Source organism: Heloderma suspectum, chromosome 2, assembly GCF_057233095.1.
Source record: "Heloderma suspectum isolate Gila_16-S chromosome 2, 16-S_ref, whole genome shotgun sequence".
NCBI classification, from domain to species: Eukaryota; Metazoa; Chordata; class Lepidosauria; order Squamata; family Helodermatidae; genus Heloderma; species Heloderma suspectum.
The window spans coordinates 369,175,276-369,186,688 of NC_139459.1; the positions used below are offsets into that span (position 1 = coordinate 369,175,276).

General features: G+C 44.9%; 1 pseudogene across 1 annotated transcript; it reads left to right on the forward strand.

Annotated features, from left to right (window-relative positions):
* The first annotated feature begins 2,873 nt into the window (after positions 1-2,873).
* On the forward strand, positions 2,874-11,400 carry LOC146355991 (uncharacterized; annotated as a pseudogene). The gene is made up of 6 exons (XR_014787121.1): positions 2,874-3,416; positions 4,154-4,225; positions 5,338-5,409; positions 5,821-5,926; positions 6,193-6,267; positions 9,531-11,400. The product of XR_014787121.1 is annotated as an uncharacterized LOC146355991 (transcript).
* Positions 11,401-11,413: the final 13 nt, after the last annotated feature.

Genomic DNA, 11,413 nt, shown 5'->3' on the forward strand with positions numbered 1-11,413 from the left:
TGCCAACTGCAATATGGGGCTAATAATATTGAACAGTCTTATTTTTCTCCCCCCCCCCCTTCACATTGCAAGGATCATTTTCAGAATAATGTTTTGACAAACTCAGCAACCCACCCCCCCATCTATTTTTGCCACTAAAGAGCATCTGACACTGAAAGGAATGCTTATCTTTGGTTTTTGTTTTGTGCGGGTGAGTTACAATTCCCAGAAAAATAGCTGTCCAGGTTTAATATAGCAAACATTAGGGAGAGTCTTGTGACACTTGATACACTAAGGGAGCAATGCTATGGCTGCTAGTCAGCGGATAGACAGCCATAGGATTGGTCGGTCCCTGGCAGCCAACCTCGGAGCCTGTGCTCTGAGAACGGTTTCCTGAGAACTGACCTCCACCCCCTCCTGCACTGCCTTGTAGGCAGCGCGGAACTGCCCCGCGCTCTGTGCTTGGAAGAGGAGCACAGAATGGCAAAAACGGGGCATTCCTGGGGGTGTGCCAGGGTGGGGAAGTCAGAAATGCTGGCATGACACATTCTATGTGTCGTCCAGCTACCGTTTCCTGCGATCTGAGGTCCTACGGCTAGACAGCCAAAATCGGCTGTCTAGCCGTAAATGCAGGGCGGCTGAAGCGCAGAGGGGATGATCCCCTCCGTGCTTCGCCTGCCCTGCACTGGATAGGCGGTTGCCTCCGAGTTCAGAGGCGGCCGCCTATCCTGATAGGATTGCGCCCTAAAGGCACTATACACATTCCTACGCACATTTAGACAGAAAAAAGTCCTACAACTGCTGGCTGGGAGTCATAAGACTTCTTTCTGTCTAAATATGCATAGGATTGTGCCTTTAGAGTGTAATACTGTGCTTGCAAGTACATCACCTATTTCATCATGAAATCTTTCACTTATTCTGGTTCCATGTCGTATTTTAAAAATAGAGTATAAAGGTTGGATAGTAAAGTTCCATGGTTTTTCAAAATTATTAAACTCTGTTAGGTCAATTAAATGTTGGTTACCTCTAAGATATTCTGCTAAAAGTGTTCTAATTTGAAAATACCCTAACTCTAGATTTGAGAGGCTACAGTCACAAGAGAAAGCCATGAAGGAGGAAACATCTACAGTCCCAGAACCAGAAAAGGACCAGTCATAGCAGCAAAAGGCACCAGTGCAGTTCAGCCAGAATATATGATGGAGCAACCGGGATGGAGAGCGTTGCAAGAGGGTGAAGGCGAACGATCCAAGAGGATGCAAGAGCACTGGGAAGTCTAATAGCAGGAGTTCCTGAAGACACTACAGTCTCCTCACTCAGCATGGAGAAACCTTCAGCTGCCAGAGGCCACACCTTGGGACAATACCAAGGGCTTTCTGGCCTCCTTTGAGCAAGTGGCCAAAGCCTGCTGGTGGCCTAGAGGACAGTGGACTGCCCAGCTTCTGCCAGCACTGAGTGGGGAAGCAAAACAGGCCTTTTGAAGCCTGGAAGCCAGAGATCAGGAAGATTATGGGAAAGTGAATCATAGAATCATAGAATCATAGAATAGTAGGGTTGGAAGGGGCCTACAAGGCCATCGAGTCCAACCCCCTGCTCAATGCAGGAATCCAAGTCAGAGCATCCCTGACAAATGGCTGTCCAGCCTCGTCTTGAAGGCCTCCAGTGTGGGAGAGCCCACCACCTCCCCAGGTAATTGGTTCCATTGCCGTATTGCTCTGACACTCAGGAAGTTTTTCCTGATGTTCAGTCGGAATCTGGCTTCCTGTAACTTGAGCCCATTATTCCGTGTCCTGCACTCTGGGATGATCAAGAAGAGATCCTGGCCTTCTTCTCTGTGACAACCTTTCAAGTACTTGAAGAGTGCTATCATATCTCCCCTCAGTCTTCTCTTCTCAAGGCTAAACATGCCCAGTTCTTTCAGTCTCTCTTCATAGGGCTTTGTTTCCAGTCCCCTGATCATCTTTGTTGCCCTCCTTTGAACCCTCTCCAGCTTGTCTGCATCCTTCTTAAAGTGTGGTGCCCAGAACTGGACACAGTACTCCAGATGAGGCCTAACCAGTGCTGAGTAGAGGGGAACTAGTACTTCCCGGGATTTGGAAGCGATGCTTCTATGAATGCAGCCCAAAATAGCATTTGCCTTTTTTGCAGCCACATCACATTGTTGGCTCATATTCAGCTTGTGATCGACGACAATTCCAAGATCCTTCTCGCTCGTAGTGTGGTTGAGCAATGTATCCCCCATCTTGTAACTGTGCATTTGGTTTCTTTTTCCTAGGTGCAGAACTTGGCATTTGTCCCTATTAAATGCCATTCTGTTGTTTTCTGCCCAGCACTCCAGTCTATCCAGATCACTTTGAATTTTGTTTCTGTCTTCCAAAGTATTAGCTATCCCTCCCAATTTTGTGTCATCTGCAAATTTGATCAGCATTCCCTGCACCTCCTCCTCCAAGTCATTAATAAAAATATTGAAGAGCACTGGGCCCAGGACTGAGCCCTGCGGTACCCCACTCGTTACCTCTCCCCAGCTTGAGAAGGTCCCATTGATAAGCACTCTTTGAGTCCGATTCTGTAGCCAACTGTGGATCCACATGATCGTTGTTTCATCTAGCCCACTTTGAGCTAGTTTGCTCATCAGGATATCATGGGGCACTTTGTCGAAAGCTTTGCTGAAGTCGAGGTATATGATGTCTACAGCATTCCCACGGTCTACAAGGGAGGTGACTTGATCAAAAAATGAGATCAGATTTGTCTGGCAGGACTTGTTTTTGACAAATCCATGTTGGCTTCGAGTAATCACGGCATTGTTGTCAAGGTGCTTCCAGATGGATTGCTTTATGATCTGCTCCAGAATTTTCCCAGGGATTGATGTCAGACTGACTGGTCTGTAGTTCCCAGGTTCCTCCTTTTTACCCTTTTTGAAGATAGGGACAACGTTAGCCCTCCTCCAGTCATCTGGCACTTCCCCGGTCCTCCATGATTTCTCAAAGAGAATAGACAGCGGTTCTGAGAGTTCTTCTGCCAGTTCCTTTATGACTCTAGGATGCAGTTCATCTGGCCCTGGAGATTTGAACTCATTCAAAGTAATGAGGTGTTCCTTGACCATATGCCTGTCGATCATGAAGGCCGCCATCTTGCAAGCAGAAGCCCTGAGAATGGAGGCGCAGCGCCAGCACTTCAGGCTCTTCTGCTGCCAGGAGGTGGAAGACCCCCGGAGAATTCACAGCCAACTGCAGGAGCTTTACCGCCAGTGGCTAAAGCTGGAAAGACACAGCAAGGAGCAGATCCTGGAGCTGCTGATCCTGGAGCAGTTCCTGGCCAGCCTGCCACTGGAGATCCAGAGCTGGATCCGGGCAGGAGGGCCAGACACCTGTTCCCAGGCTGTGGCCCTGGCGGAGGACTTCCTGATGAGCCAGCGAGAGGCCAAGGGAGGGAAGTGGCAGGTGAGGTTTTAATGTTTAATTCCCAGAGCCTCAAAGAGGACGCAGTTATTCAGTTCACAATTGACAGAATCGATTATACGTAACAAAGATATAACAAAGGCTGAAACTCTGTGGAAAGTTTAACTTTATCTGCTGAATGCCATTCCAAATAAGAGCATTTATAATCCAAAAGGGATTCCAACCACAGAAGGTCCAGCCTTGTCGTACTGCCACACAATGCCTATCTCTGCCCATTATAATTATTAATTATTTTATTTAATATAGTTATATCCTGCCTTAATCCAAAATGTTGCAAGGCAGCAAATACTATGCTTAAACAATGAAACTCTTATAGTACATCTCCTGTGATTTCTCAATTATCAATGAATTATCAATTCATTAATGACCATTTCTTAGCTATGAATCCATAACAACCTTTTATATTGTTAATACTTCCTGATTCCTCTTCTCAGTGTGTCAAATCCTTTGCAGACTTATCTCTCTTGTGCCTTCCAAGAGCTTCATGATGGGCTGCAAATTCACAGCTGTTACTTTTCTTAATGTGTAGATGCAGTGATGGTAAGAACACTGGGAGCTGCTGAAAGCTTTGTTTTGTTGTTCTTGTTGGCAAAAACACTTCATTCAATTACACCATGAGAGAATAGGATTGAAGGGAGCAGGATGTTTCTGTTCCCCACAGCAGATACTCTTCCAGCCATTTCCTTGTGTTCTGAGTGAGATCATTCTCCTTGTTGCAGGGGCTGCTGAAGAAGAGGCATGAGGATTCCTTGGATGCAGAGGACGAACCCTTGGAAGCTACAAAGAAACAGGTCTGCAAAGAAGCCAAACAAAAGGGTGATGGGGAGATCATTGTGCTGGGCAAGGATTCACTGAGCTATTACTCGTTCTGCTTCTTTTGTGTTTGTGCGATGCTTCCTGTACCTTTATCAGTCTTGTGCAAATGCAGAGGATTTGGGCAAATGCAGTCACACAGGTTTTGGAGCAGCTGCACCAGCTGAATTTCCCTCTTCAGTGCCACTATTGAAGGCAGAGGATATTTGGATTCTTTTTGCATCCGTGCAAAGGTGCCAGATCCAGTCATCTCTACCATCAAGAATCTCGCTAGGAGATATAGCTTAGCAATAGCATGACAAGTACATGAGCATCCCACTCTGATCAGAAATTACCCAGTTTTTTATACTTCTTGGGCAATTTCACCATGATTGGGGCTTCCTAGAACAATATGCTATCAGCTTCTGAGCAAGACTATTGAAATAAGCTGTGCAAGAGCTGAGCTGCTACATCAAAGCTGAGCGCCATAGAGCAACTCAGCTGCTCTGCACAAATGGAGGAGTACTTCATCTCCATCATGAAAAGCAGGTTTGGGGAGCCTTTGGCCCTCCAGATGTTCTTGGACTACATCTCCAACGATTCATGGCTGTCTTGCTGGTTATCTTGATGAGGAGGTGCAATGGAAGCTGGTGCTCCTGAGCCTTGAACAGTTGTAAGGAAAAGGGAATTTCAGAGGCATCTTTTCCCACCACTGAATAACAGGTTCTCTGTGCCAAAATTCCCTCTTGACTGCAGCTCCTAAAGGACCTTCCTTCCTAGCAAGGTTAGGTTTGCTCCTTCCTTGTTTAGTTTCAGGAGAGATGTTAACATTTTTTTATTCCACCTGGTGTTTGGAAAGATTCTAAACGTAATCCTGCTCACTGTTTTTAAAGATGATTTCTCCGCTGTTTTAATTTTTTTTGTTACGATACTTTTTAATTATTATATTGTTTTATGTTTAATTTTCATGTCACATTGAGGTGTCTTTTTCATGCCGAAAGGCAACTTCTAAATAATTTTGTAAAAAATTCAGCAATAAATGTGATTACCTTAAGGATCAAGAAGGGATGGATTGCTTCCCCTTTCAAAATCCTCCTTCTGTCCTTTGCAGGCAGTGGAATCAAAGGCACAAATCACACCAGTTCATCACTTCCTCCTGAAGAACAGGGAATGGACCAAGCTGGTATGAAAGAGGCTTGTGACATTCCGGTGAGTCGTTTTGTTATGTGCAAGGTGGGGAGCATAAAGGAGTCAGGGTGACACATACGCTGCAGTGGCTGCCCACATGGCTGCTTCCTTTAGATGGAGAGCCAGCTTCATGGGATGTGCTCATCTTAAAGCAGCTGGGAGAAGGTTTAAAGGGCACGAATCCCCCAAGAATACATAGGATTGCAGCCAGAGGCAGAAACTGAATGTTGCAAGCAGGGACCTGTGCTCTCAAACCTTGGGCACTGCAAAACAATATTTGTAAATGCTGTGGAGCCATTTTCTCCTTATTATAAAATTGTTTGGGATGAGTGCATAATGTTTTGCATTCTTTCTTCTGCAACAAAATCTGACAGGGAGGCTGTGGCTGTCTTTTTCCTGCTTGCAGGGTCTGATGGGTCTCAAGGAAACTAGCTTGTCTTTGCAGATGGTCAGTCAGAGTTTGACCCAGCCAGGCCAACAGACCATAGTTTGGCAAGTCCTGCATGAGGATGGTGAGAATATAAATTCTTTGGCAAAGAGCTGTTCTGCTCAAGTCCAATTTGATTTGCCATATTAAGAATTGAAAAGTGTTGATAGATTGAGTAGTCCACTTTCAAATGCTAAATAGATATTTCTGACAAGAAACAACAGATAAATGGGTTTATTACATTCCCAGTTACTTTAAATATAGACCAAATGCTGGGAAGCTGTATGGAAGAGTACTGATACTGGCTGTATCTGAGTGGGATAGTGAACACCTGCCCTTTCCTTCCCTTAGCTCCTCCCTCTCTCTTCAGCCTCTCTCCACAGCGGCTGCAGGAACTGCTGATCATGGCAGACTTTAGCCCTTTCTGTAATCTGAGGTATATTTATTGTTCAACTTGAAAAAAAGCTTGAGATAAAAGTGGGACTAGGTGTAATGGCTGCTGATGTCACAAAGTTCTTGATGACTCCCAAAAGGAATGAGATTCCCCTATAGAGTTCATAAGAATATAAGAAGACGCCGACAGGATCAAGCCACAGATCCGTCTAGTCCTGCTTCCTCAGTGACCAACCAGATGCCCACAATGGGGCTTGAATGCAATAGCCCTCTCCTATTTTGGGTCCCCAGGAAAAGGTATCCTGTGCCATATTGCCTCCGAGCATGGCATTTCCATAGAGCCTACATGACTCTAAGCCATTGATATATGTATCCTCCATGAACTGAGCTCATCCCCCTGTGAAGCCATCTAAGCTACTAGTCCTCACTATGTCCCATGGTGCTGAGTCCCATAAATCTATTGCACAGTGTGAGAGCAACCCTATGGCCCCCTAGACAGAGTCTAGGGGGTCATAGGATATTTCAGATTCCTGGATCCAAGGCCGGAGATAGCAGTCCGACCTAACACCCAGGAGTCCGAGCTCCCTGCCCTCTCCCCCTCACAGCCGGCTCAGAGAGAACTGTGCCGGCTGCCTCTATGAGCTTGGAGAGGAGGGAATGGGGGCAGTTCTGTGGGCAGGGAAGGAGGAGATCGGGGTGGCCGCCTTAAGAGGAACCTGCTGGCCACCCCTGCCTCCTTCCCTCCTGCTCCGCAGAGCCCCAGCTAGACAGACAAAATCACCTGACTAGTGAAAATGTAGGGCAAGAGGAGCATGGAGGGAATGATTGCCTCTGCACTGCTCCTGCTCTGCATAGGATGCCTGTCAGCCTCAGAGTTCGGAGTCTGACAGGAATCCCTATAGGACTGTGCCCTGTGTGAAGCACTTCAGTCTGTTTTGATTCTACTGCTAATCAATTTCATCCAATTTCAGTTTCCAATCATATCCTTCCTTAGACAACTTTTCTCCCCCTTCATTAAAATACCGTATTTATTTACCAATAACAAGTATTTATGGACAAGGATTGTGGGTCGCTTTGCTTGATCAGCCTCAGTACGTACTTCCAATAAGGACAGAGATGCTGATGCTGCAAAAGTGGTTGGGCCAAGCCTAGCTACTAACAAATGCCACAGTCGCCCCTCCTCTATAGCTTGCAAGTTTTATTTGGCACGCAGGATAGAAAATGACAAGAACTCATCGTGCACACCCACCAGTTGATCCAAAGTAAAAAATCGCCTTGTCTCTCCATGTCCACCCCAAAAGCATTTTCTTATCAATTTTAAGATCTGGATGGCCCAATATATGGGGCCACCCATGAAGATCTTACAATATTTTCTATTTTTATCTTAATTCCTTTTCTTAATATTCCTTGTAGTAGAACTTGCCTCCGTGAACTATCCACCAAAATGCCAACATCACTTCCTTGATTAGTAACCACTACATCAATTCTCATCACTGGATATCTGAAATTATTATTTTAAAATATATATTTTATTATAGAAAAAAGTTGAAATACAATATACAGCTGATCATGCAGTGGGAGCAGAGAAATCTGCTTGGAGATTCTCTCCCCCTCCTCCATGTGGGACACCTGAATGCCCACAATTCTGCTCCAGAGGGAATTTAATCTACAAGCAGTATCCATTCTGCTGGTGGAAGGACAGCATTGAATACAACCTACTTTTTCATGGTTTTCTCATATTTCTCAAATGCTTCACAGTTCTATGGAGGAGTTTTCTAGCTTGCAGAAGACAGCACAGGGTTTCTTCAGTTAAAAAGTAATGGTTCTAGCTCTTACTAGAAATTACTATTTCAAATTGATTTATCTTAAAGGTGCCTGATGTTGTGCTTGGTGTAACATAATTTAAAAACTTTGTTGTCGTTGTCCAGCCGTTAAGTCGTGTCTGACTCTTCGTGACCCCATGGACCATAGCACGCCAGGCCTTCCTGCCCTGCGCTCTCTCCTGGAGTGTGCTCAAGTTCATATTCTTTGCATCGGTGATGCTATCTAGCCATCTCATCCTCTGCCGTCCCCTTCTCCTTTTGCCTTCAGTCTTTCCCAGCATCAGGGTCTTTTCCAGGGAGTTTTCTCGTCACATTAGGTGGCCAAAATATTTGAGCTTCCCCTTCAGTATCTGTCCTTCCAATGAGCAGTCAGGGTTGATTTCCTTTAGGATGGACTGATTGGACCTCCTTGCAGTCCAGGGGACTCGTAAGAGTCTTCTCCAGCACCACAGTTCGAAATAATCAATTCTTCGGCGCTCAGCCTTCCTTATAGTCCAGCTCTCACAGCCATACATTACTACTGGGAAAACCATAGCTTTGATTATACGAACCTTTGTTGGCAAGGTGATGTCTCTGCTTCTTACTATGCTGTCTAGGTTGGCCATAGCTTTCCTCCCAAGGAGCAAGCGTCTTTTAATTTCATGGCTACAGTCACTATCTGTGGTGATCTTGGAGCCCAAGAAAGTAAAATCTGTCACTGCTTCCATTTCTTCCCCTTATATATGCCAAGAAGTGATGGGGCCAGATGCCATGATCTTCATTTTTTTAATGTTGAGTTTCAAACCAGCTTTTGCACTCTCTTTCACCCTCAACAAGAGGCTCTTTAGATCCTCTTCGCTTTCTGCGAGGGTGGTATCGTCTGCATATCGGAGGTTGTTGATAATTCTCCCAGCAATCTTAATTCCAACCTGTGATTCATCCAACCCGGCATTTCTCATGATGTACTCTGCATATAAGTTAAATAAGCAGGGCGACAATATACAGCCTTGTCGTACTCCTTTCCCAATTTTGAACCACTTGGTTGTTCCATGTCCAGTTCTTACTGTTGCTTCTTGACCCTCGTACAGGTTTCTCAGGAGACAGGTAAGGTGGTCTGGTACTCCCATCTCTTTAAGAATTTGCCACAGTTTGTTGTGACCCACACAATCAAAGGCTTTAGCATAGTCAATGAAGCAGAAATAGACGTTTTTCTGGAATTCTCTTGCTTTCTCCATGATCCAGCGAATGTTGGCGATTTGATCTCTAGTTCCTCTGCCTCTTCGAAACCCCGCTTGTACTTCCGGTAGTTCTCGGTTCACATGCTGAAGCGCTCCAGATGCATGGGGAGGGTTGACGTGATCATAAAGACAAAGAAACATGGATGTAGTAGAGCGAGAAATACCTTAGAAGGAACAGTCAGGCAAACAGAGGCTACTGGAATCTTGAAAAGAGGTCACCAGAGCATAAGCAAAGTTCTTTTTTCTATCTTTGCAGGTGATGATAAGGGAACTCAGGTCATGCTGGACAATTCTCAGGGAACTGAGCCAGAGGACACACCCCAGACAGCCCCACAGATAAACCAAGCAAATCTGCTGGAGACAGATGAGATGCAGGAGGAAGGAACTGAGTCCAAAGAGGAACAGGGGAAGCAGCCAGTGAGGAGAGAGAATGACTGTAATGAGCTCACAAAAGGCTTTACAGCTGCAGTTAGACAGCTTTCCAATGTATACACAAGAGATAACATGCCCATGTTCTCCAAGTATGGTAGAAGGTATCGCTACAGAGTAGAACTTGATTTTTCAGATACCAGGGAGGACCGCAATGAATGTCCCAGGTCAGAGGAAAACCTCCAAAAAATTCATACTTTGATAAACATCAGAGAATGCTAAGAGGAGAGTGTACATCTGAATTCTCTGAGCATGGGAAAGGTAGTTTGAACAGAGATCAGAGAAACCAAACAGGAGTGAAACATAAAAACTCACCTGATTGTGGGAAAAGCTTATACAAAGTCACTAAATGGAAATGATGGAATTCAAAATGAAGGGAGACCATATGAATGTTCTCATTGTGGTAAATGCTTCAGTCAGAGAGAACATTTGATGAATCATCAGCAACTACATACTGAAGAGAAAAGACATGAATGTCCTGAGGGTGGGAAAATCTTTACCTTCACAAATACAGTAGTGCGACACCAGGGCGTTCATACTGGAGAGAAACCACACAGATGTTCTCAATATGGAAAATGCTTTAGTCGGAGGTCAAATGGGATTATAAGAGGTTATGTGTTTAAGAGCGTCCTCATATCTGTATAGTCTTCAGAGTGCTTCAGATATGCTATCTGAATAATCTTTCAAGGACCCTCTAAGGTGGGATGATGGTGGACTGAAGGTGGGAGATTTACTAGGTGGCCTTACGCTGTCTATGTCTGAAATGAGGTTTGAACAAGGGGGTTCCTGGATATCCTCTTGGTCTCTTAGCCACTAGGCTAAAATTAAAAGAAGATTCATCAGAGAAATCATACTGGAGAGAAACTGTATAAATGTTATCTGTGTGGGGAAAGATTTTATCGAGGAGATTTAAAGAAACATCAGATAATTCATACTAAAGAGAAACCATACAAATGTTCTCAGTGTGGGAAAAGCTTCAGGTGGAATTACTATTTGAAGATCCATCAGAGAATGTAGATGATTATTTATATCTCGCCTTTTTTTTCCTGCAAGGAACTCAAGGCAGCTTACATAATCCTTCTCCTATCCATATTATCCTCACAACAACCCTGTGAGGTAGGTTAGGCTGAGCATCAGTGACTGGCTCAAAGTCACTAGTGAGCTCCATGGCTGAGTGGGGACTAGAACCTGGATCTCCTGAGTCCCAGTCTAACTCCTACAACACACTGGCTCTCAGATATAGATATAGATATATACACACACACACATTTATTTTATTTATTATTACATTTATATTCCACCTTTTTTCCTCTTGCAAGAAACCCAGGACAGCTTACATGATTATCCTCCTCTCCATTTTATCCTCACAACAGCCCTGTGAGGTAGGTTAGGCTGAGCATCAGTGACTGGCCCAAAGCCACTTTTCAGCTGTGCAGCCCCAATGCTATGAGTGTTTTCTCAGAAGCAGGTCCCACTGGATTCAAAAGATACTTTCTCCCAAGGAAATCTGCATAGGACTTTGGCATGCATGCAGCCTTTGATGCTATCTGCCTTCTTGCACCTTAAAGGCTTAGCATACTCACTGCGGCATTAGCCCGCTTCCTCAGATGCCTCTGATTCATGCATTCGACCAAGGCTTTTCTTGCACCATAAATCTGAAAGTCTGCATCGAGTATTCGTCCGCTGCATCCTTTTTCGTTCGGTTTTGGG